Below are 24,727 nucleotides of genomic sequence, written 5' to 3' on the forward strand. Positions count from 1 at the left end.
TACCTTGGAAAAAGCTGTCAAATTTGAGGGTTGTTTATTAGGTAACGTTTGGTTCCTGGTTTTCTTTCTCTATTTAAAAATAAATTGAGTTCACTACTATTTTCCATTTCATTCCACTAACATGTAATTTCGTTTAATTTGACGAAACATAATACACCTTCATGAATACAAGCTTATCGTCATTACACTTAATTAATATAATTATTTTCTTCAGGAAATCTTCAACCAAAAAGTACCCAATTTGGCAGAGGTTTAAAACTCATGGTTGCATTTTAATCTGGGTGTAACACTTACGCGATTTTTAATTTTATCTAACATTTTGACATTCTTGTTATCAATCATCATCATCATCATCATCATCATCTGTTCCAAATTTGATATTTGTGTTTTCGAGCTTCCGTTTCTCCGTATGAGATGATGATTGTTATATTTCTGTATTTTTTATACTAGATGGTAGTTTAGTTGATTCAGTAATATTTATAGGTAAGTACCACACCAAATTTTGATGAAAGACAGAGAAATATAAAAAAGCAATAGAAATATAATTAAGATTATCTGTGCATGAAATAATAATAAAAATATGAAAAAAAATATGTCGTTCTATTCTATGTGTTTAATGGTGAAAACATATATATATTTTTAAGTAAAACGCAATACTTTAAATATGCGTTATTTAATTATTGTGGTGAGGACGATGACGATGATGAGGATTAAGACGAAGATGATTCTGTCACATTTATTATTATTCTGTCGGCCAAATCGTCAATCTTGTTGTCTAACTCTTTCATTTTCTTCTCTTCCTTGATGACATGTTCTTCGCACCTTCTCCAGTTTTCTGGTTTCACATTAGCAATGTGCGTTTGCCGACCCATTATAAACTTGTAATTACACTCGTCTTGTCTAATTATACATGTGTATTTGGTAAAATTAAGCGAAAGTAGGTATATGTTTTTGGAATAGAACGGACTACAGTAGTGAGCTCAATTACTTATTTTTAAATACGAATATTTTAACAGGAACCAAACGTTACTGATAAACAACTATTTGACGGTTTGTTAACAGTTTTTTAAATACCTATAAATACAAGGAATCGCATTGTTACTCTCACCTTACTTACCATTTATGCGTTTATAATCATTAAAATTGGCTCACCATGAATAAAAAGTACCAAATAAGTAGCGACCTACAATTTTGTTCTTCGATCTGGCCTTAAAAGGTTCACTACCCCTGGAACTGTCAAATTTGACGGCTCCGGTTTGTTTACACTTTTTTCAACAGCTAAAAGTACAAGGTATAGTTGACTACGGAACCCTAAAAAAACGTACCCCAGTACCATAAAGAAAAAGGTACGGTGGCCTAGATGGCATTACACCTTTGGTATACGCTCAGCTAGATGGCGCTAATATTAATATATTTGATATTTTAACACATATCAAGCTAAGAATATGGGCCAAATTGTCAAAACTGAGGTTCAAAAGTTTTAAGCCTGTGTCTTGACACTTGTCTGATGGCAGTCTATGCACTGTGATTACACATTTTACTTCGACAGTAACTCTCTATAATACTCGATCCTCTTTGCTTGTACAGTTAGCAATAATCGATAACTTACTCGGTCATATTAGTGCAAGTATTTTCTTTTTTGTGCTAGCTGACAAATTGTAGGTAGATGATGTATGTTTATGTGGACAAACGACCAAGGAAACATACGACCAAGTAGTAGGTTAGGTACTAAGTTTTACGACTTCATCTTTGGCATAGACGACGACCGACTATTTGTTCCCATTAGTTCCCCAAAGTGAATAGAAGTTCATTAGGTTCGCTGAACTTTCAGTTGGGCAATTTGTTCAGTTCATCAGTCATAGCCTCTTCTCGGCTTATTCGAGGATAAGTCGTCAAAGAATACGATAACGGGGTCCGTTGTAACAAAGGCTCTCTTTACACATTCGGTGCTAATTCTACATTCTGACCAGATTCTGACATCAATGGTGTCAGTAGCCCGTGTACATGTAGGTACGAGCGAAATGAATGCTCATCATAAAAACTTGCGTACCTATTTGTTTTTTGCCAACCATACTCTGCCACCAATACAACACGCTGATAACGATCTTTACTCATTTCAAACCTGTAACAAAAATCATTATCATTTATCTGGAGAAATTACTCATGGATTATACTTTGTATTCTTGAAAATCAATAAACAATTATCTACTCGTTACTTTCTTGGATTAAACAAAGTTTATAATGGGAAGTAATTATTTAGACAAACAAGGCAGCAAGAACATATTTCGATCCGCTATACACGGTGTAACATGAAGAAATCGAAAGATTTTAACTACGCATTTTTAAGACCATAATTTTTAAGAAAAAAAAACCGCCGCTTTTTGGGTCCTGGTGAAAGGTACTTGTGAATGTTGGATTATGTAGAAAGGTGTAGGTATTTTTTTTAAACTGCTTTTAATGTAGGTAAACCTTTGATTATTTGATGGAAACACAAATGAATATACGAATACTGTTAAGGTTTGAGGAGTTTCCTCAATTCCTCATGAATCCGATGTCCGAATATAAGAAATCGAGCTTGAGAAGATTTGATTTGAAAACTCAATTTATGCTTAGCAAACATAACAAAGAGAACAAATCTCCTAACAAATAAACGTCACTTTTCTGAATTGAAATGCATGCTGTTCTTATAAAAATAACAATGTCACTATAAGTGTGCCGTTTAGATTTGAGGAGTTCCATTCTGATCATCATCAAAAGTTCTCATGCACCAAATGTCACTGCTCCATACGTAAATGCATGCTGTTCTTATAAAAACACAAAAATCACTATATGTATGCCTTTAAGATTTGAGGAGTTCCCTCGATTTCTCCAGGATCCCATCATCAGAACCATGTTCTGATAAAAATGGGACTAAATTGTAACTTCTGATTAACAGAAACGTCTGCAATCGATGCCGTTAGCTTAGAATAAATTTAAAAGTGGAAAATGTCTGCCCTGGGTGAGACTTGAACTCGATCCAGAGGCCGTGAGTTCAAGTCTCACCCAGGGCAGACATTTTCCACTTTTAAATTTAAAATGGTATGCATATACATTTAATAAAAAAAAATCAAAATCGGTTCAGTAACGACGGAGATATCGTGGAACAAACATTAAAAAATACAGACGAATTGAGAACCAACTTCCTTGAGACTTGGGGCGGTGGTTAAAAATAAAGATAAAATGTGATACGACGTTAAGCAAATTTCGCAAAAAAAATATTTTTGTGTATTTTTTTAGTTTTTTTTGGATGTTTTTTCACATAAAAAGTAAATGTTATTCTTAAAACTGGCATTTTTTTCTAAAAAAAATACTTTTTGCAACGAGTCACTAGTTACTTTTTGATATCTGTCAACGAGGATAGATTACCTAAGATGTTCGATAACGGCATCATCGCCATCAGAACAGCGTTTTGTTCTGAGAAATAATAAATAATTATTATTTTTTTAAATGCTTATAATATAACTCTGAAAATAGGCGAAATCTAGAAAAGTTTATATGACATTTTAAGTACTCTTTTAATATGATGAGGAAATACGCTGTTCAAATTATTCGGTTTCCTCATTTTACACCGTATATATCTATCATTTCAGGTTTTGCGAAAAAAGAGGCTATGCTGATAATAGTGATACCGTGATAACTAAGAAACTACAATCCTCTATAGAGGCGTTCCAGCTGAAAACTACTTTATTAACAACGAGAAAACCATGGAGAAAACGGCTACCCACGTTAATGTCAAATGTCATGTCCCGTTGTTACCTCCGGCTGACTTCCCGTTTAATTTCCGAGGGTTTTGCTTTCAGTTTTCATAAAAAGGTATATCTACCTACTGATAGTGAGATACAGGTTGAGATATAGGTTGTTCTCGTTATGTTTTTTTTTAGAAAAAATAGTGTTCGCTCAATTTTAGCTGAAGTTCAAGGTGTAGGTACTTTGCGCTGTTATTAAGTGCTTTAATCGTATTTAGATAAATTAAGGAAGATAACTACTTACAAAATTTACAAATGATTATTTATTATAGGTTGTTTGTTGTTAAAGGGAAGAGATAACACTTAATTCTGGAGAGACATTTGGATGGAGTGTAAAGCAAGTTGATAATATCGTCGTGTGCAAGAGTTGGCAATGTTGGCATGCATTGATGACGGCGACCGCAGCTGCCGCAGCCAGCAGCAGCCTCGGCGCTGCCGCGGGCGCACCTGCGTGCCGCCACCGGTTGACAGTGGCTCGGCTGAAAATTTCATGGCCAGTGTATCGAGCGGGGAGGCGACCGGCCGCGCCGCGCGCAGTCGCGCTGCGCCGCCCGTCAGAGCGCCCGCCTTGTTCGCTCCTCCGGAGCTCGCGCTGACGTCTCACACAACAATAACACGCGCCCGGCCGACCGGCGACCGCCATTCATAGTCAGTGCCAGTTGCAAGTGCAGTGCCCGAGCACGTGAGCCGGAACCCGGACATGTAAATAACGGAGCCCGGAGACACCACCGCCTCGGACATGTGGCTCGACGGAGACGTACGCAAGATGAAATAACAAGGTGAGCATACATAATCACTCTTATTTTTGTGCACTAATTGACCTAAATTGCTATTTTAACGAGAGTTTATTTGATTATATGGTCTATAGAAATGTTTTTAATTCATATTAGTTACTGGATCATGTACCTAGGTAAAAGGAAGTACACTTTACTGCTCACTTTCACATTCTAGTGATCCTTAGAATCCTTCTCTCTCTATGAAATATTACGTTTGATTTCCTCCAAAATACCTACAAAGGAACGCCGAAACTGTACATTTAGTTTCGTTTACACAGTGGGAGCGGCGAAAGCTGAAGCTCTACGACTGCCGCAATCAGATTATGGCACACCCACAGTCATAAGACACCAGCTACTATCCTATTTAGTAATCACTCAATGCCAGTACCGTCCCAATAAACAACGTAGTTTCAGGCCAATTTATTTCAGTTGAATTAACCTAAATTGGCACGAAATTGCCCAATATGACATCCGTCGTAGCTTCGTAGCTCCTTCGTAGACTGTCGTAGCGCGGCCTTAATTTATGGACTAACATTTTGCTTGAAGATCGAGGACTTTTTACCTTACATGTTATGAAAGCCAATAACTATATCGAAGTTTATCGCAGTAGGTTTAAAAACGTATTGAGTATAATAAGAGATGTTATACTTTGTTACATCTTACATCAATTACAAGACCTCCGTAGGCTTCGTAGCAACACCAAACCGTAGTGACTAAATATGTGTTCACTGTGATCGTTTTCATTTATGCACTTAACATAATTCACTTTATATTCATTGAGTCTTGTTTTGTGTGTTAGAGGTAATATACTTACTTATATAAATATATACCTACTTACATACCTCTATAATGGAGTTATACAACTAGACAAATATTTTTAAAACGTCATAATTTAAACCAATAAACGGTAGTACAGGTATAGCAGCCCAGGTAAACAAAAAAGGAGTTATATTTACGATGGTTGGCGTAGGTAAAAAATGCTCATTTGTGTTTATAAGTTTATGCCAAAAGAGAGCTATAGTCTCGACCACAACGCCAATAGTTCTCATATTAAATATTCTGTCTCAAGGACAGCTCTTAGAGGCAGAAGATGCGCGACTTTCAATATTATTGCATACTTTGTGCTACATTGCATGTATGTACTACCTATTTAGAAAGCTACATATTTGGCGCCAACTGTCATAATGTGGTGGAAACCTCTAGTTGTCCTATGCCATACAAAGTTACATTGACCGAAAAACAACAAGCAACATTGATATAAAGCGATATATTGCTAGGAATACCTACACATAACTTGATGTTATACTTACTAATGTTACTATGTTTCCTGTCGATATCAAACCCATTTGAAAACGTAGGTTTTGTTTTCATATCCCCTTTTTAACCGCCGCCCCAAATCTCAAAGAAAGGTGGTTCTCAATTCGTCTGTATGTTTTTTTTAAATGTTTGTTCCACGATATCTTCGTCGTTACTGGACCGATTTTGAATTTTTTTTTTTTTAGATTTATCTAGTCGAAATTAGCGTGGTTTGTGTATGCCTACAGTGTTCCGTTATTTTTGTATCTAATTTAAAGTTAACAAATAGCTTAATGGGGCAATAGAAACAAAATTTTTGGTGGCATTAGAAACATGTTTCAATTGACCCTAGTACTTGATTTTGAGTTTTATTAGGTGATTTTTTGTTTCACCATCAACTGAGGCACTAACTAAGAACACTAACCAAGTTGCGTAACTCCAGATAAAACTTAGACATCTATTGAGACACCAACTAATGTGACAGACAGTCAAGTTGCAGGTTTGGATACAGAGTCAACTGAAGGAGACAATTAAATACCAATGCCATCGCATGCATATTGCATACCAATGCCTACCATACCTCCAATTCCTGTAAACCAAGCTTGTGGAACTTTTTGTGATCTAAATCAGCCATCCACAAGCCGCTTAAATACTTATTTTTACGCCCGAAGCACCAGGCCATTCCCTAATGCTCCACCGAGGGTATATCCAATGTATATGCATACAGATTGGTCCCATTTTTATCAGAACCCCGTTCTGATGACGGGATCCTGGAGAAATCGAGGGAACTCCTCAAATCTGAAAGGCATACATATTATGGTGATTTTTGTGTTTTTAAAGGAACAGCATGCATTTCCGTACGGAACAGTGACATTTGGCGCAGTGGAACTGCTGATGATGGTCAGAACGGAACTCCTCAAATCTGAACGGCATACTTCTAGTGACTTTGGTATTTTTATAAGAACAGTATGCTTTTACGTTCAGAACAGTGACATTTGGTGCAGTGGAACTTCTGATGATGATCAGAACGGAACTCCTCAAATCTGAACGGCACACTTATAGTGACTTTCGTATTTTATAGGAACAGCGTGCATTTCAGAACAGTCACATTTATTTGTTAGGAGATTTTTTCTCTTTGTTATGCTTACACATTGAGTTTTCAAATTTTGTCAAGCTCGATTTCTTATAATCGAATATCGGATTCATGAGGAATTGAGGAAACTCTTCAAACCTTAACGGTATACGTATATTCATTTGTGTTTCCATCAAATAATCAAAGATTTACATTAATAGTACATTACATCAGAGGCCGGGAAAATGAGGATTTCCGGCCAAGGGGGTATATACGGCCGAGCGAGCGTGCGAGCGAGGCCGGATAGGGATACGAGGCCGGGAATCCGTTTTCACGCCGAGGCATGTATAGTGCTTTTCTCAAACATACAATGAAATAAAAAAAAATGCTCTAAAGGACAATATTTTATAAAAAAAAATTACTTTGCAGGCCTAGGCCTAAAAAATAATATGAAATCCCTTTACAGTCCTCTCGAGTTGTTGCGCCCAAAAAGCGATACTTCCCAGCCCATTTTAAGGAACGTAAAGACAATATTTCATTGCATGTTTGAGAAAAAGCAGTTTTAAAAAATACCTACACATTTCTACATAATCCAACATTCGGAAGTAGCTTTCACCAGAACCCCAAAAACGGCGGTTTTTTTTCTTAAAAATTATTTGTTTATTTTTGTTTAGATATATCTAGGCATGAATGAGGTACCTATACTTGTTAGGTGGGGTGTAAACCGGTTTTGATTGTGTTAATTAATACGAGTTTCGTAATTGCTGGCACATTTCCTTATCGCAATGAATCTATTTTTTGCGCGTAAAATATTACAAACGTAGCTAATTGGTGGTGGATTAAGGCCATGCATCGATAAATATTAGGATTTTAGATTCACTGGTGTGCTTAGCCCCGGAAACCTAGAGATCTGATTTTTGGATATGTATATCTTGACTATATGATTGAAATTTTTGTACAGCTCGAAACACGAATGCTTACAATTTTCTCGATAGAAATTGAATCCAAAGTAAGGCCTTAATTTTTCGTTTAACTAACATTGTGAAAAAAATATGCAACTTTAATCAGTCTAACCTACTTTAAAGTGAAGGTTTCCAAATTATCTAGTCTCTCGTAGAAGGAAATATTTTTTATTATCGTATATACAAAGATTTATCATCATTTACGATATCATGAATTCAACAGAAAACGGCCATTTTATGCGGTTTCGTTTCTCTTTCTTTCATACGTCAATCGTATACATGTGTCCTTATTGTCAAAAATGTCAGACGGCCGGCGGGCCTCGAGGAGGCAAGACCTATGTCAAATCGCGCAGCGTTTTTGACAATTTATAATTACGAAAATTTGGACATAGTTTAGCGAAAAGGATTTATCTCCATAAAATTGCCATTGAAATGAATGACTATTTTTATTGTCAGAAAGTTTAAATTCTATTGGCAATGTTTGTGGGTTAGATCCTTTTCCATAAACTACGTTCATTTTGTATATTTATTATATATACGCACGTGTGCGTATTGCCAAAGCTACGTCAAACTCTATACTATTTGAGTTACAAGATGCTATGAAATTTCGACACGAACGATAATGTGTCCGTGGCCCTGTGGTACCAGCCATCAGCTAAAGATGCTAACTTCTAGGTGATTTTTTTCCATTTTATTTCGAAATTTCTACTTTTTGTTTTTTTTTTCTTTCTTATTATACCAAATAAATTATAAAATAAAGAAATTAATATTAATTCATCTTCAAAAGAAGAATACCTTTTCTGAGGGAGCCTAACCTAATGTATACAATGTTGTTTTGAATGTTGTACATAATTTACACAATTATAAGTGAAATAAAATAAAACAAAAATAAAAAAATACATTCATTGAAAAATAAGAATAGATATTGCAATAAAAAAAATTACAATGTTTAAGTTGGTTGCCCACGCAACGGGATTTGAACCCACAACTCTGGAGTGAAATCCTTGTACATATTGGATTGGACTGGCCCTGCCGGCCTGCTAAAGCTGATGTCCCTTGTTCGAATCCCGCCAAGGGTATTTATTAGTGTGAGGAGTACTTACAGATATTTATTTGGCTCATTTTCTCATTTCATCATCTCCAAGGCGATTTACATAAACGACTCATGGTTTTATAGGTACTGATAAGTTGGATGTGTTTCAGTATAATTTTAAAATGTTAAATCTGCCGTTTCGGCTTGGCTATTAAAACATAAGTAATTATATCGTTCTCTGCTATAATTCTTTGATATTTTCTACTTAGTACGTACTTCGCTGTCAAACAACCTGTATGGTCTGTGCAGTGATCTTTTTGTTCTGCGGTTGTCTGTGATTAAAACTCGTTGACGTTAGTATGTCAAAATATTTTCTGTAGCTTATGCTAAAAATACAAAAGATACAAAAACAATGGTATAAGAAAGGGAAAAGACAGACTCCAGGTACATGGTTATTTTTTAAATACATCCAGCAGCGGGGCAGGCAGGGCCCAAGGTGACCGACCTACGCGCCGTGTACAGGAGTACCGCCTTCTGCATCTGACCCCTAGTCGCTCACTTTTGCCTATGAGATCGTTCGCCGAAACGACGATCGGGACAATGATCGTCGAATCAACCAAGTATCTCGACCATTTTCGAGAACTGGCGCAGGTAAGTACCTACTTTTAGTACGGTACTTCGCGGTCCACAAGATTGTATGGAAAATACAAACTGCTGGTGAATTATCCTAGTTATGAGGTCATGTCTGTGCAATGTGCCCGAGTGACTCACCGGGATAGTGTCCGACAAATGTTATTATTATTGTTTATATATAGCTAAACTCAAGCTTAATCCAGAACTGTAAAATAAACCTAAGAATTGGCTTTCTCTTTTTTTAGGGTTTCATACCAAACATAGGCACAAAAGGAACCTTTCTGGTGCGGCTCGGCCCGTTTATTTTCTGCGTGTTCGGCAAAATACTCTATGACTCTATGTCTCTTACATAGTTTCTCTTAGTGCGTTTTCACATCATCGGATGTCGGACCCATGTCCCGTATATTAACGCCACCATCTTTGATTTTTTTATTTTGAAATCATTCCTACATCCGATATCGGATCGGATAATGTGAAAACGCACTTACACACTACTTTACTTTTTAAGTAAGTAAATAAGTTAATCTTCTTTATTGCCCCACAAAGATAACAGGTTTACAAATTTAATAACAGAATTACATTGAAAATAAAGGCAGCAACAGGCGGTCTTATCGATGTATGCGATCACTACCAGAATTCCTTATTAGGGTAGCACGAAATAAAGCATAGTTTTGGTATTTCCGATGAACTACAGTATGGATTCTTCAAAAAAGGAGTGTACTTAGTTTCTAATGGGTCGGCAACGCGCATGTGACACCCCTTGAGTTGCAGGTGTCCATAGTTTCCGGTGACCTCTTTTCCTCTTACCTGCCGCCGACGTGGTATAAAAAAAATTGTAAAAGGTAATTTAAATAATATAAGGTACCTAGTTTTAATTATCAATTTTAAAAACTTGTGTTTTTAACCAACTTCCAAATTTCGAGGAGGTTATCATTTATCAATTCGTGTGTAATGTTTGATGTTTGTTACTAAGTAAATAGACAGGTTTCGATTTTTTTTTAGTGTATGTACATATTATTGAAAGCCAGTTCTGATAATTGGATTCTGGAGAAATCGAGAAAACTCCTAAAGTCTGAAAGGCGCATAATATATAGTGTTTTTTGTGTCTTATTAGAACATCATGCATTTCCATTCAATGCAGTCACATATGGTGAAGTGGAACAGTTTATGATGATCAGAGCGGAACTCTTCAACAACGAATTTAACGAGTTAAGTTTTTTAAGCACTTTGAGGTTTCAAGTCAGATTTCGATCATGCTGGAGTTTTGGTGATCTCTTTTGGATACCAATCCATGAAAGATCAAGGGAACTTCTCAAATTTGAACGGCACACTTGTAGTGACTTTTGTATTATCACCAAAGTCTCTCTAATGTTTTGGATTATGAATAAGGACAAGGACTTACATTTGACGAAGTGGAACTAATGATGATCAGAACGGAACTCCTCAAAAACGCATAGCTCGTGTTAAGAGATCGATGAAAGAACTGCTGATGATGATCCGATTAGGAGCCCTTCAGTGACACATAGCTCATGTTAGGGGATTTAAATAAATAAATAAATAATATTGGGGGATACCTTACACAGATCAACCTGGCCCCAAACTAAGCAAAGCTTGTACTATGGGTGCTAGGCGACGACGATATACTTAATTATATAATTATATACATAGAAAACATCCATGACTCAGGAACAAATATCTGTGATCATTACACAAATAAATGTCCTTATCGGGATTCGACCCGGGACCGCGGCGTAGCAGGGTCACTACGCGCTAGGCCAGACCGGTCGTCATCATTTCATGTGTCTCTAAACATTAAAGTTTATTATTTCTTCAGTATCGATCGCAGTCGCATGTGCGTTTCGTGTATGAGGTGCCTGGCTCGCTTTTATGTAGTGTTATATAAATCCGGATTTGTGACTCGGTCCGTGTTATCAAGGTCCGGGTACCCAAGTTTAATATGTCCGGATTCACGAATTCTAAGTACAGTCCAGTTTGCTTTCTACGTACAGTAGAATGGATGCGTTTTTAATTTTATAACAGTGAGGAATGTAAATCATTCTGTAAAGGACGGGTTCGGTACCTCGGCAACTTAGCACTGCCGGGACTACACGAATACACAAGCAGACATTTAGAACGGGTACCTTTGTCTTTTGACAGAGAACAGGTCTTGATAATCATAACTATCTAGGAAGCAAACGTTAATTAGTTTTCTTACTTTCATTTGATAATCCGGTAAATTTTTTTTGCAAGGTTCAGGTGTTCCGAAATAGAATATTCATTTATTTTCGAACAATACTACAAGGCCCAGAAACTTCAAGGTACTACGTCTTTTAATATACACATAGTTTTAAGTAGAGGAGTTGTATGAGTAGTTTTATGTGTTCTGCCTACCCCTTCATGGGATACAGGCGTGATTGTATGTATGTTGTATGTATGTATGTATAGTTTTAAGTTTATAGTTTTAAGCACAATGTTAAAAGCATGGAGTAGAAGAAGCTCATGTGTTAAAGAATGGTACTTATGTGGTAGCTTTTACATGTGATTAGAAGACTGTAATCAGGTCCGACTAAACAGGTTCGTCCTTGCCACTAAAAAGCGCCGTGATGTCATCGAATAGTGACGGATGAGAGAGTGTTTAGAAAAATGCAATAAAAAGTGTAGAGACTTGAATATCGACCTGTGGTATACTGACGTATGTGATATCTGCTGATTCCCGAACCGTTACCACTTTTTATTTATTTGTTAGGTAGATAAGCGACCAATTATATATACCTACTCCATTTTTTTCTATATAGAAGTATATAGAAATAGGAATCGAAGATGGTATGGCAAATATCCTTGTACTGCATTAACCGTCATCTTCATAACTAAAACATAAATCATGTCTGTAAAAGTAAGTAAGTAAGTACAAGGAATCTCTGGGCAACTTGCCCGGTGAAAAACCAAAAAGCTATTTATTCTATAGTGCGTTTTTAAATAGTTAAGAGACAAATATTTACATGTTAATAAATATTTTTAAGAAAATTCACAAACAACGAATGGGTCTGTTTCTACATGACGACGTGTAACCATCATCATTTCTTAGCATAAGGAGTATACGATAAGGCATAACATCGCTTCTGGTATTTGATAGGTACTAGTACTACTTAGAAGGATTGATCATTACTTATATGTAGTAGACTGGACTGGTATGGTGAAGTTAGAGAGTTACTTCAGATAATATATAAAGAAGGTCCTCTTCGATAGTACTAGGAAACCCTAGGCTTGGTCCATTCCTTGGCCAAAGAATTTAGCGAGTAATATTGATGTAATAGGCATGGTTGACTATTACTCGTACTTCCCGTGGGAATTCATTTTGGTGGATTATTTGGTTATTTTTAAGTTAGTCTATATTTATTGTGTACCTAATTTTTTATTTCAGATACTAGTTAAAGGATTTTATACAAACAATGCATAATATTTATTAATTCATTATATCCAGTACACGACATGCTAAACGAGCATAAGGTACAAAGTAAGCGTAGGTATATACCTAAGTCTGTATTATGATAAACTCTTATTTCATAATTATATTAATTTCCACTAATTTTTAGCCACTATTTATAAAACTTAACAGTGTAGTTCCTCTAGGTTATGATACACATCTCACAATATAAAAAAAAAACTAAACAAAATTTGTACCTTGGTTATCAATTTAACTAAATAATTTAGTTTTTTTTTATTTATTTTTTCATAGTATGTCGGTGGCAAACAAGCATACCGGTACCGTAACCTATGGACGCCTGCAACTCATGCGCGTTGCCACCCCATTACAAACTTGTACACTCCCCTAAATTAAACTATACTAAAGATTAAAAAATAACTTTGTTAAAAAAACCTTAGTTAACGTTCTATATTTCAAAAACTTTAATTTTGTTTTATATTTACATCAGTTTTATTCTAAATATGATAGTTTTGTTAGGTTGTTTTTACAGCTTCAGGTTTTTTACTGATCTATCACATAAAACTTGTCAGTAAGTAAGTTCGAATTTAGTACTTTTTTAATGAATTGTGCAATAAAGTTTACATACAATAATATTTACAAATATACATACTATCAGCCTGTATCCCATAAAGAGGTAGGCAGAGCGCATGAAACTACTCATGTTTCTATGCCAGACTTGGCAAATAAGGGGTTGAAAGGAAACGAAACTCTGACAAAATGTAAAATAAAATAATCATCAGTTGATTTACCTTGTACGTTAGTTTGAGCTAGCCAGTGCGTTTATGTTTAATTTACAGTTTTAAATTAGTCTTGACTAAACTGAGCTTGGCTTAAAATAATAAATAAAATTAATACCTTTCTGATGGATTGGACTAAGGGGATTCTAATGTCAGCAGAGATAGGTACTCTATACGTACTAGATAGGTACTACCTAGCTGTGAAAATTGATGAAGATAATATGTTAATGACTAAGGATCTGTCTACAGCTTCAACTACGGACAGTTTTTGAGTAAAAGGGTTCCTAATACCTAGATTTTTTACTATGTTTATGGGACAACATACGTATTGTCTGAAACCAGTTCTGGCAACAATTAGCATTCATAAGTCATAACTACTTATTAATTTGGGCCTCAATCCTCTGTTCTTGAAATTATCGTCCAGTCGTATCGAATTCCTCAATAAATTTCACACCCTATTTTTGTTGTTACAAAGCCTCTCTCTCTGTCAGTTCGATTAAAGAGATTTTTTTATGTTCAGCTGTTTACCTGATTTGACATCTTTGTTTTAAAAACGTGATTTTACTACCTACTAAATTTCTTTAAACTTTCAGTTAAATGTCAACAATCAGGACAAGGTTTCGCTTTCATCTTGGCTGCAGAAAGAGGAACCGCCGGACTACCCGAGACGTGTTGAAGATCCACCTTCTGAGTGAGAACAACTGAGAGAGATACAGATTTTCTCAAGACATATGAATATTCTACACGGTGTTTTCTTAATTACGTTAATTTTAAGGATGCATTCCTATTATTCCTAATCTTATAATATCATTTACTTGGCACCCGAGCCTGACTACGATTTTAATTGGATTCCAGACCATTGAGGCCAAATGGATTCTTGCAATTAAAAATCATTAAAAAGAAATTTGCACATAGCATACCTGTATTCTTCATCTCCTTGAATACATATAAAATAAAACAACATAACTACCTAATTGTTTATTTCAATCACTTATTTTCAGAATTACATCCTTATTTGGTTATGCTTGGCATAGTTTGTATTATACACAGTAGTATATTTTATCTTGTACACGTACTGTATGTATGCCTCCAACGACTGAGACCATACCGCCATTTAATCGTTATTCTTTATTTAAAATGTAAATTGATTCACGGTGTCCTCATAAGTGTACACAATCAAGATACTTAGCCCCATTGAGTGAGTGTTTTTTGTTGAGTCCAATGTTTGTAGTTCTTTAAATATATCTATGGTTTATTTGACTAAAGGTAACAATATTTGAGTAAAAAAAATGTGTGACCTTCGGTTTTTGGAATGATTACTGGTACCATATAAGACCCCTAGCCTCGCACAGAGGTAAAAGTAAGAAAATACTATAAAAATCTGTTATAATTATTTATTAACAAACAGACCTTTTCAACATAATAATATGTAATAGGTAGACATGTTAGACTACATTTAATAAAAAAGTAGGTTAGGGGAGACCGGGGATAGTTGACTAACTTTTGGCTTCAGCTCATATATCTTTGATGTTTGAATCAATTTAATGAAAATAATTGTTGTTACAGATAGAAGAACTATTCGGGTCTCTAAACCCTTTATTTTTGACGCAAGTATTTATTTGCAATTATAACACGTATCTATTCGATTTTCTAAACTCCAGACTCTTAGTTAACCTACCCCATCTTCGGGGTAAGTTGGCTAGGCGATAATTAATGTAAATAAAGAAATTACAAATTTAAATATAGCCGGGGGCGCCACCCGGGGGCGGGCGGGTGGTCTAGTGGTAAGGACGTTAGCCGCGTAAGCTGAAGACCCGGGTTCGATTCCCGGCTCAGCCACCAGTGGCCCCTGGTGGGCCCTGTCGTTTTTTCTTTCGTGTATGATATCTATTTAAATTTATAATTTATATATAGTAGTGTGAACTAGTGTGACTACTTGAAAAAAAAAAACAAATCGAAAAATATTCAATAAAATAATTTGATTTGTTCCCTAATTGTAATGTAAATACAGAAAATTAATAATTTACAATAAAACAAAGTGTACGTAATGTTAGTAGCTTTTATCGAATTACAAGACACACAAACTTCAATCAATTCAATCAAATGAATTTAAGTGATACCATACGGAACCGCTAGTCTAAAATGGGTATATCTGTTATAATCATAGTACCAGGTAAGGTACAGAGAGGCAAATCTTGACTGGGGGGAAATTGTAACTGATCCATTTTATATTATGATAAAAAAAAACTGTTCATTTCGAAAAACGTTTATTTATTACATACATGATGATGGGTTCTACATAGATCCACTGCACACGCCTACCATATATAAGCAGCGGGCCGGCTTTTGAGTCTCACGCGTTCGAATTCAGAAAATTCTTGTTTTCAACCGGTATTTTGGTGACAAAATCCCGTATCGCCCCCAGTGGACACTCTAATTAATAATTCAAGCATTGTAAAACATGAAAAAACTGGACCAGTTACATTTGCCCCCAGTCGAGATTTGCCCCGCTGTACTTTACATTAAAAAATCATAACAATAAGCGCATGATTGCATAATTAATTAATTATACAAGCTATTACTTCTTCTTCCTGCCACGTTCCATCCCTGCCATATTTATTGTTAATAATAAGCAATTATCATCTTTTTTTTAAATATTACAGCAATTTATTGTTGTGATTAGCAATATTCATTTCAAAATTAATTTCCATGAATTTGGACATACGACGTAACTCGGGTACACGGACGTTCATTACATGGACCCTAATTCGGATCCGTGTAACAATGAAGGGACCGCAAACTCAACGTTCTTTCTAAGAATGAAAAGAGATTAAATCGCGTATAATTAATTTACTTATAAATATATCCTGATGTTTTCCGACGACGACATTAAAAGCTAGTTTTATTTCATGAGTAATAAATAACTATCGTCCTAACCGAAGACAATATAATTATAATCTAATGTAAGTCTATGTTGATTGGTCTTCGCGTAGTATCTGAGGTGCCAGTGAGTTGAGGTGGTGTCCAGCCAGAAGTTGAATTTCTGAAATGTTGCATTTGCAAAAAAAAAAGTATTTGCAGCATGTTGTGTTAAAATGACGAATTTGCATACCTAAAGATGAATTTTCTTTAATTTCAATCGGCATGAAGTGGAATTTGCAGCTTGTTGAATTTGCAAAAAAACTGATTTGCGGGATTTTGAGTCCGAAATTTAATTTTTCCCACTTCGTTACCATTTTTCAAACACTTTGTGCTGCGGTTACAAAGTGAAAAGTATGCGAAATAATAGAAAATTTCGGGACCATTTTTTTATCTCTTGTTTTTTGCCCCAGATCGAAAGGGCTCGTGATTCTGAGTAGGAAAACCATAAATTTTACCTACCTTAGAAAAAATATTTTTGGTGATTATTCTCGCGAAAATGCCAAATGTTAATAATGTACCTACTATTTCAGTTCTTACATGTATGGTGTATTTAACCGCCTTCCAAATCTCAAAGGAAGAGGTTATCAAGTCGTTTGTGGGATACCCCCATTTGCCAGAATTTCATTTGCCATAATTTTATTTGCCATCCTATTCAACAATCATAATATTGTTTCTCATAACATCTTATGCCATAATCATTGTTTACTATATTAATCTAGTGCCAGAAACTTTGTTTCCCATAAAGTCAGTTTCCATAATGTCATTTGTCAGAATCATCGAAATCCGTAATTACCACATTCCATACCATCATTTGTCATACAAATTAGCGTCCAAAAAAGTCAATTTCCATAATGTGCTTTGGCAGAATCGAAAACTACTATAATAGGTACTAGAAGGACTAGAGAATGAAACTGCTATCAGAAAGTAGGTTAGGTTAGGTTAGAACTGTGACCCCCTGGAAAATGAAACTGCTATCAGAAAGTAGGTTAGGTTAGGTTAGAACTGTGAACCTCTGGAAAAGGAAACTGCTTGAAAAGTAGGTTAGGTTAGGTTAGAACTTTGACCCCCCGGAAAATGAAAATATTATCAGACAGTAGCTAGGTTAGGTTAGGTTAGAACTGCGACCCCCTGGAAAATGAAACTGCTATCAGAAAGTAGGTTAGGTTAGGTTAGAACTGTGACCCCCTGGAGAATGAAACTGCTGGAAAAGTAGGTTAGGTTAGGTTAGAACTGTGACCCCTGGAAAATGAAACTGCTATCAGAAAGTAGGTTAGGTTAGGTAATAATATGGGCAACAATTAATATGGCAATAATTGCTTATGGCGTTTGAATATTCTATGAAACCATATTATTGCACTTAATAATATGGCTAACAAATAGTATGGCATTGTATGATTATGGAAGGTAATATTCGGATAAACAACGAGTATGTCATATGATTTTTATGGTAAACAAATCATTCGGGCAAATGAAATTCAGGCAAGTTAGATTCGGGCAAATGAATATTATGTTAAATGACTGTCGGGCAAACAATAGACAACCGTCGTCTGTATGTTTTTTTTTTTTTTTTAATGTTTGTTCCTCGATATCTCCGTCGTTACTAGACCGATTTTGAAAATTTGTTTTTTGATTGAATGTATATGCATACAGATTGGTCCCATTTTTCTCAGAACCAAGTTCTGATGATGGGATCCTGGAGAAATCGAGGGAACTCCTCAAATCTGAAAGGCATACATATGGTGATTTTTGTGTTTTTAAAGAAACAGCATGCATTTACATACGGAACAGTGACATTTGGTGCAGTGGAACTCCTGATGATAATCAGAATGGAACTCCTCAAATCTGAACGGCACACTTATAGTGACTTTGGTATTTTTATAAGAACAGCATGCACTTACGTCCAGAACAGTGATATTTGGTGCAGTGGAATTGCTGATGATGGTCAGAACGGAACTCCTCAAATCTGAACGGCACACTTATAGTGACTTTGGTATTTTTATAAGAACAGCATGCACTTACGTCCAGAACAGTGACATTTGGTGCAGTGGAACTGCTGATGAAGAGTGAGCCGCCCCTGGTTAGAGTTCTGTTCTGATAATCAATCTCATCTGTAAGTACTTCAGAATCATACAGATTTCAAAATTGGTTCAGAAATGACGGAGATATCGAATAACAAACATTAAAAAATATACAGACGAATTGATAACATAATCCAACATTTGAAAGTATTTATCACCAGAACCCCAAAGGAAGGCGGTTTTTTTTTTCTTAAAAATTATTCAGAACAAGTTCGCATACCAGGCTATTTCTGTCAGGTCGAAATTTCAAAGGGTCATATGTAGGTAGGCACTGAAAACATCGTAACGATACACGTGCGAAGAGGAAATCCTAAACAAGCTGTCAAAAAATCGACACGAGTTTCTGCACTTGTATCGTAATGTAGGTACTATATACCATTCAGAAATAAAACATAAGGGACAACTGTTCGAGAAACATGAACAGTAACTACTGTTTTTGAATTAAAATTTTATTAAGTCTGATAAAAATATGTAAAGTAAATAAATGAGTTGGCCGTGGCGTCAGTAGCTACTCAGTTGCTTTTGGCAACTCTAGTTACTAGCTGTCACCTTTAATTTGACAATAGAGTCCATTGATCATTTTAGAACAATTGAGTGAGACTCAATTTCATATTAATTCCGTATCAGCAAAAAGTTCAGAAAATTCATTTTGACAGTTATTAAAATGAAGTGTTTTTTTCTGGCAAAATCTGTAAATTACGCCAATTTTCATTAATTTCAAATCTAGAGGTTTCCTTAGACCGTTTCCGTATAGCACCACCTGTATTCGCATAGTGGCATAGCAAGATTTGGTAGCTGCTGCGCCACGGGTGTGAAAAATAGAACTAAAAAATGGTGAAGAGGCCGGCTGTGCAATTCCCATTAAGTTTGTACAGTTGGATCACGTCTCCGATTTGGATAAAAATTGGTAGGCTGATAGAGTCCATGATGCTGAGCAAGAACCTTCCTTTGTTGTTACCAGATTTCTATGCATTTTCGGTAACAAAAAAGGAAAGTTTCATACAATCAATCTAGGACATTTTGGGAAACCTAGTGAATCTTGCTCAGCATCATGGACTATCAGCCTACCAATTTTTATCCAAATCGGAGACGTGATCCAAATGTACAAACTAAACGGGAATTGCGGGGCTAGTGACTCGCTGTAGGTACGTAGTGCGTTTTCACATCCAATCTGACATCGGATATAGGAAAGAAGTACAGGTAGAAGGAAAAATTTAAAGATGACGGCGTAAATATATGGGATATCGGTCCTACATGTGATATCGGATAGGATAATGTGAAAATGCACTTACCTACATCACGGGGCTAGCAGTGTTGCAGAACGTATGGTATATTCCAAAGGGTAAGTAAAGTAAGTATTGCAAAACAATAAAACAAATACAACGCGATTTATAGATACCTAGGTAGCAAGGAAATGTTATTGTAAGAGGGGTTAAATAAACTACTTAAACCTATACCCAAGAATAATTCGTTAATATAGATATTATAGCTGTCTCTATAAATCTCCTAAGGCGCATAATATGGAGTGTAGAAAAAACTCCATAAGCTATAGTAACGTATAGTAGCTTTGATAGAAACATTAAGAACCATTCATTTTGTTATTTGATATTGGGCGTATGAATTGAATACAATATTAGTTACAACGCCATCTGTGAAGCGTGAAATTGTCAATGTCATTTTGCCGAAATATTTTTCTTTGGCTGACTGCCGACAGTTGTAGTTTACATTTATGAAGCTAGATGGAGCTTTAGCTGGGCTATTGCTCCGCGGAACGCATTTCGGCGCTTCTATGTGTGCGTGCTTGCGGGGGCTGAGGTAATTGACAAGCGTGGCCTATGAGCTGTCAGTCGCTCCTTTAGTAGCCCCTTAATGTGATTAGCGGGATCGATGGGACAGAATGCGGGTCGTGCATGCTGCGTGCACGGCACGCGACCCGAGCCCGCGCCGCCGCCGCCGCCGCCGCGGCCCGCGAGCTTGCCTAATGAGCTCCGCCAATCTACATACTTAGTCCGGAATACTTTTCAATGTTTTCGTGAAACTACAGTTTTCAATGGAATGGCGATCTTACTTGCAGCACCGTCGTAGTCATTTATAATTTCAGCAATTAGTTGTTTGTTTTTTTCAATTACCTACCTACGAGGTCACTAATCAGTTTATACTTTTTAGTAGGTATACTTATGATCTTTCGAAGTTCTTTCTTACTTGTTAGTCCAATTATATGTTATTATACTATACATCCTCCATACCTACCATCACACGACAGTTAGTATATAAAAATTATAATATTGATCTGAAAGATAATCAACCCTATAGCAGAATGGATTTACCCAAGTTTGAAATTAAGCGACACAAATTTGAATGAGGCATTCAGGCCAGAACATATCTCTTTTTCAACTCTGTAAGTCGCGTTATTTTACATTTCATGCACCTGATGTAGGTATGGTTCGAATGTCATTCTTTATTCAAATGATGTCAGTGTATGTTCGAATGGGCCTGTATGTCACGTACAGAGCTCTAGTGACGGACGGATAATCGAAACTATTTCAGCAGTCGCTTCGGATTCAGGAAACGCAAGCCGTATACGGTTAGTTGGCAGACTTTACGACTTTCGGTAGTAATTGGATCAGATTTCCTAGTGAACCGTAGGCAGAATGAAGAAATCGTAAATTAAGTTAATAAAATCAAGATTTACGCCGTACCTATTCGAATATTAAATACATACTAATATAATGTAGGATTTGACTAAAAATGTTGCCTTCTCTAGAGAATATAATGGAAGTCTTAGCTCCGTCTCGCGTGGGATTTTTGTATTCCCATTAATCACTTGTTTCATAAACATGTCAGTTTTGGTACGAGTACTACAGTTCTTTTCACGTTGAAAACGAATTTGCTTAAAATACTGTCTTGTTCGCGACGTTTTTTGTACCTACTCTTATTATATAGGTGTCCGTCCTTATTTGTAGAACTATAAAACTACCCTGACGCCGTCTTACCTACTTGAAGTCGTAAGTCTTGTGTTACGGTGTAGTAAATTTTAGTATAGTTTAGATGCTATTCGATTCGGAATGTTACGAGGAATACACCGAATACACCGATATACAGAGTTCAAGTAGAAAATGTTCTCAGCGAGATTTCGAAGTGTGACGGCGTTAAGAGGAGTTCTGTGTTCCTCAAGTACTTTTAGTTTTTTTACCTGATGTTGTGGGTAATCGTGCAGAATAGTATATTTCACCAAAATATTACTTGGGCTCATTTATAAGTGTATTGACGAATGGCCCGGCTTTGGTCGTGTAAGTCGTCAGTAAACTTATAAACCGAACTTGAAGCGAAAATGAAAGCTGCTTTAAAATCCGTTGAGTACTTTTTGACCTTATTGTGAACATACGCACTACGCGCTGACGCTAAGCTTTTTTAAAATTAGTGCGCAGTACATTCATTTCAAGTTTTATCATAAGATATTTCAATAGGTATTGTACTTTGTAGGTAATACTTAATGTCTAGTTATTTAATTTAATGAAAATGTATCTTCCACATACAATATAGGCCAATATCCTATTATAATACAGATATAGCAGTACAAATACGCACATCGTAACTTTATTCCACCGACCTCACACGCGGTTCATTCCGTTGTTTTACTATTGGCCGCAACCGTAAATCTGTATAACTTTAAACGGAAACGTTTAAAGGGCTTTTAACACGCAACGCGGCTGTTATTTGGGCTTAATTATTGTGAATTTAAATGACCTTCTAATGCTGGGGAAATTCATAATAACATTCGGGAAACCTTGATTTGGGGGTCTCAATATACAAATAAGTAATTTCAATTTGGATGTATCTGAATTGGAATCCAGTTGTAACACAACTTATACTTGTTTTGGATTACGTTTTACAGTATGAGCTTTACAAAATGTATGAACGAAACAAGTAAGGTTTGATATTTAGGGTCGGTTGCACCAAACCGTCTATCACCATCAAAACGTTCGCTAAATTTTATTGAATGAGAAGTTCCACAAACATCTGCCACGTGACGATGATGTGTACTGGTTTTGAGATAGACAAATAGGCCCTTGTTAGGAGCTAAAAATGCGCTATTCAATAATAATAGGCAACAATTTCAAATATTGTTGAGGATGTTATTCAATCCGAATTGAGGGAGGGTCGCTTCGTTACTACGCATTCAAAGTATGCTAATCTAGTTAAACCGCATAAACAGCGAACGCGGATGAGAACGAGCTATTGTTGCGGAACTATGCGCCTCCACAGATGAGGAATGTCATGCTGGGAACAACGGGACGGGAATACGAGATATGAAGAATTAAATGCGAGGTACCTATTTGTTTTGAATAATTAATGGTGGGTTATAATTTAAAATCCACCCTGCAAGATTTTAAATTATATGAAGATATGTTCAGCCTCAACATTGTCAAACTTTTCATACCTATATACATTTTGTATGAATTTACATAGTTTAGACGCAGACATAAAATAGAAAATGATTCTACTTTCATATCGCTAATGAAAAATGCTTCGTGTTTATGCGTATTTCAAGGCGACGCAAACAATTTTATTTTAGATCATGCGCTTTGGCGATTTTTCAAATTTTAATTTATGCAATGTTGCAATAAGGGCATCGGTTTTAAGGAGCTGTGTTTAGAGTCCATAAGTATATTTATAATCCAATAAGTAATTCACTTCACATAATACTAGTAAGTAGGTAATATGATTTTCCTACAACGTTAAATTTACATTACCTACGTCCCGGGAAGACCATGATCTGCTATAACATACGCGCTAAGACCGTGTTCGATCGACTGAGCTCACCAGTGAATGTGTTAAGCAGTTTGTTATTATCTATGCAGATAACTACATTACACCAGCTCCTTGTGCAAGCACAGGCTACATGAGTTTTGTCGCGCGAGTGATTATAACCCAGTTTCAGCAGAGTTTATTAAGTTCTCCACGTTGCCCTATATCGCGATTCAATTAACGGTCTCCCGTCAATGTTTCGTTTTTATATCTGGACTGTATGACCTTATTCATTTGCAAGCTTTTATTTGATGGATTGAATTTTTCGCTTTATTTAGGTCATATTTTGCATAATATAGCATTCGTGCGTATGATTTGTGACCACTTCTGCAAAGTTTCCTCAAGATTTTTGAGGCTGAAAGTCTCTATGGGAAGTAAATCAATGTCTATCTAGCTCGTATAATTAAGTAGATATTGAACAAAAATGTGTTCTGAAAATAATAAAAAACACATCAATGACTACTAGATTTCACTTCATAAAATAATCAATGGAACATAATATATTCTTGAATCTTGTACCGTAGCACTACGTCGACAATAGATCACGACTGACGTTTCCCTCATTGTAGCGAATGTTTCCGTAGCGCGTAGCGGTGATTAGTGAATGAGCGGTATCGGGATCCTGACATATTAAAGCCACATAATCATTTTATATTATCAAAGTTGCATTTGCAAAGTTTTATATGTCGAACGTACCCATATTCAGGACTGGCAGGTAGGAAAGTAATGTAGTTGGTATTCGGTCGGCGCGAGTTCAGTCTGTAAGTGAATTCAGCAAGCAGATAGAGACCGAGAAACGAATACCAATGAGCGCGGCGACAATGAGAGAATGCACTGCGAATAATGGGCCACATACCGATATTAACGGGAAATTATCAAGCTAGTATATATTCAGTTTCTAGGTACAGTAAACCAATTTATACCTAGGTTACATCAGAACCTTGCCGTTTTAAATAACTGATAGATATAGGCATTATAGTCAACAAATACTTACACGCGGCAAGTTTTTGCGCCGACAGTCCACTCGCAGTATATATAGTCAACTACAGTGACTTAGAAGTAAACGGGCACAACCTAAGTATTCTCAGCAACCGCGCGTTAATTTATCTCCTTTCCCAGGGAAAAGTCCAACTTGATCGT

At 36.1% G+C, this 24,727-nt stretch overlaps 1 protein-coding gene across 7 annotated transcripts in view; it reads left to right on the forward strand.

Annotated features, from left to right (window-relative positions):
* The first annotated feature begins 4,337 nt into the window (after nt 1-4,337).
* The window catches only part of LOC125226786 (whirlin), a 137,763-nt gene continuing 117,373 nt past the window's right edge, over nt 4,338-24,727 (forward strand). For all 7 annotated transcript variants that reach the window (XM_048130874.1, XM_048130875.1, XM_048130876.1 and 4 more), the window contains exon 1: nt 4,338-4,564. The gene's annotated coding sequence lies outside the window, so the exon portion shown is untranslated. The remainder of the gene's footprint in view (nt 4,565-24,727) is intronic.

Source organism: Leguminivora glycinivorella, chromosome 6 (genome assembly GCF_023078275.1).
Source record: "Leguminivora glycinivorella isolate SPB_JAAS2020 chromosome 6, LegGlyc_1.1, whole genome shotgun sequence".
Classification (NCBI taxonomy): domain Eukaryota; kingdom Metazoa; phylum Arthropoda; class Insecta; order Lepidoptera; family Tortricidae; genus Leguminivora; species Leguminivora glycinivorella.